General features: G+C 42.7%; 1 protein-coding gene across 1 annotated transcript in view; it reads left to right on the top strand.

Moving 5' to 3' along the window:
* PPP3CA (protein phosphatase 3 catalytic subunit alpha) overlaps nucleotides 1-2,592 on the top strand; it is a 381,077-nt gene that overhangs the window by 375 nt on the left and 378,110 nt on the right. The gene's annotated exons all lie outside the window — the stretch shown is intronic.

The following is a 2,592-nucleotide window of genomic DNA, read 5'->3' as shown; positions in this document are numbered from 1 at the left end:
TGGTTGGTGGCTGGCAGGGTGTAGCTGCTGTGACAGAAATAGGAAGTGGGTGGCTGCAGCGCAGCCTTGCCATGGGATCGGGTTTATGCATTTTCTTTTTTGCAGCGGGAGGGGAGGTGATTTATGGCTTTTAAAAAATTAATATGACATTTTTATTTGCTCGTGGCTTTCCACTGTCTTGCTCTGGAAGTATTTTCTCAGCGCGCTACATTGCAGCAATTCCCTGACGCCCCCCTCGCCTCCCCTCCCCTCCCACCACCCAGTTCCTCCCACCCCCTTGAAGTGACTGCACAGGACTCGCGAGAGAGAGAGGGAGAGGGAGAGAGAGTGGGGGAGAGCCCCGGCTTCCTTAGTCGCTGGAGTGGAGGCGGAGGCTGGAGGCTGGTGGCTGAGGACGAGCCAGCGGGGAGGAGGGGGTTAGGAGCTGCCTTTGCTGGGAGCAGCAAGGAAAGCCCCGAGGTCCCGTACCTCCCGCTGCTTTCATCGGTCAGCCCCCGGGCCCAGGACCACCTCCCCCAAAATATCGCAATCACCCCCGTCCTAAAAAAATCCCACCCATCCCACACAACCAACAGTCTGTGCTTGCTGAAGAGCCTGCCTCGGCATGTAGAAATATACGTGGAAATCTCCAGTCTGACAGCTGGGGCTACCATACCTACTGCCCCCCCCCCCCCACCTCTGCTACCTTATAGCGAATCTAACGGGGTTCTCTCTCTCTCTCTCTCTCTCTCTCTCTCTCTCACACACACACACACACACACACACATACACACACACTGTAGATTTATGATGATTGTTGCTCTTGGGTTTGCTGCTAGGGTACAAGGAGGAAGCGAGGAGAGGCAATGACAGTTCGAAGCCTGCTTTCTCACTGGGGGAATCCACCGTCCTCGGCTTGCCCACTGTGGGGATGGGGGTGGGGACAGGAGGAAAGAGAGTAGGGGAGGAAGGAACCGTCCTGGGAATCCTTGGAAGGATAAGGCATTCAGCAAATTCATTCGAAGAGAGTGACAACCCCGCCCCCTTCCCCATCACCCTGCCTGCTAAGAATCAGGATCTAGCCTCCACGAGCCTGGGGGTACTGCGGAAACGGGCCTTTGAAATACTCCCGAATTAGCTGGGTTGTTGACTTGAGTGGTTGGGATTGGGGTGTTGTTCTGTTTTTGTTTTCATTTTAAGGCGAAAGGGTATCTATCCAATACCCACTGGGCGCCAAATACGGAGCCCTGCAATAAAGTCGTGTGTCCCATAATCATTTCTTTTTATTGATGATTTGAGCGTCTTGAAAGTGAATGGAAAATTCTCAAACTAGTTTTGCCCTCACCGTTTCAAAATGATCCATTTATGAAAGCCTTTTCTTTAAGAAAAAAAATTGCCTTATTGGAATTTTTTGTGGATGTTTATTCATAGAGCTTTTAAAGTACAGAAAAATTCTGCAAGTAACTTAAAACATGAATATAGGTAAGAGGAGTTATATGTTCTCTCTGCAGGCTTTGGCTCTCATGGAAACACTAGTAAAGAAGATTTTTGAGGAGAGCTGTATGCTGTGTCATATAGCTATGTTATATCAGCTATATGTTGTATAAGCTATTTGTTATATCACAGTGACTTATGGGATTTAAAAAAAAACAACCTTATTCTTTAATAAGAGTATCAGAGATTAAATAAGAGTTCTCTAATATATAAAGTTTGAGTTTACTTCTATTTTTTACATGTGGCTGAACATGTTTCAAAGTCAAAATTAACGTCACTATACTATTGATAACTCCATCTTAAAAAAAAATTCTATGGCTTCATCTATAAACTACACTTTCTGTTTTCGTACAAATTGCCCAGATTCAATATATATGTTTTGGTGTATACGGTTTTTTGTTTGTTTGTTTTTATTTTACAACATAAAGATATTCTGATGTTACTTGTATGTGATAGTAATTATTGCTTGTAATTGTCATGTGATGTGATATCTAGTCATTCTTTGACTAATAAGTTGCCTTGTCCCTGTAACACAAGTATCTTTTTTTGTTGTTGTTTTAAATGCATGTCCCCATTCCCAGTTCTGAAAATTTGGTTTTTATGTTTACCTATAGCTTAAAAACCATATGTTACCATATCAGGAGACCTGATTTTGTATTTGATTTATGTGGACTTTTTTTTTTTAGATCATTGCAAAAAGTTACTGTAGTTTGCCATAGTTAGGGTTTTTGGTAGGTATACTCCTGAAACTATGCTATTCTTCACTTACAAGAAATTGCAAGTATTTAGATTTAGATTTTTTTTAAAAAATTGCTTAACAAAATTCATGGATATGATTTTTAACATTTCTGTAAACATATTTCACTTTTGGTTAAATATATACAAAGGCCATCAAATTTTATGAGATATTATTTCTCCCAGGACAAAGCCATATACTTAATACTTCATTAGGCCACGATTCTCAATCCTTTGGTAAGGAATTTGGAGATTTATTATGCATGTTTAACCAGCTAGAAGGAGAGGGAAGAAGGGAGGGAGGGAGAGGGATAGGCAGACAGGTGAGGGAAGAGAGGAGAGAGAGAGAGAGAGAGAGAGAGAGAGAGAGAGAGAGAGAGAGAG

Source organism: Vombatus ursinus, unplaced genomic scaffold (assembly GCF_900497805.2).
Source record: "Vombatus ursinus unplaced genomic scaffold, bare-nosed wombat genome assembly UNPS02009975.1, whole genome shotgun sequence".
NCBI lineage: Eukaryota > Metazoa > Chordata > Mammalia > Diprotodontia > Vombatidae > Vombatus > Vombatus ursinus.
The sequence above is the reverse complement of the archived record's forward strand: the minus strand, read 5'-3'. Positions and strand labels throughout refer to the sequence as shown.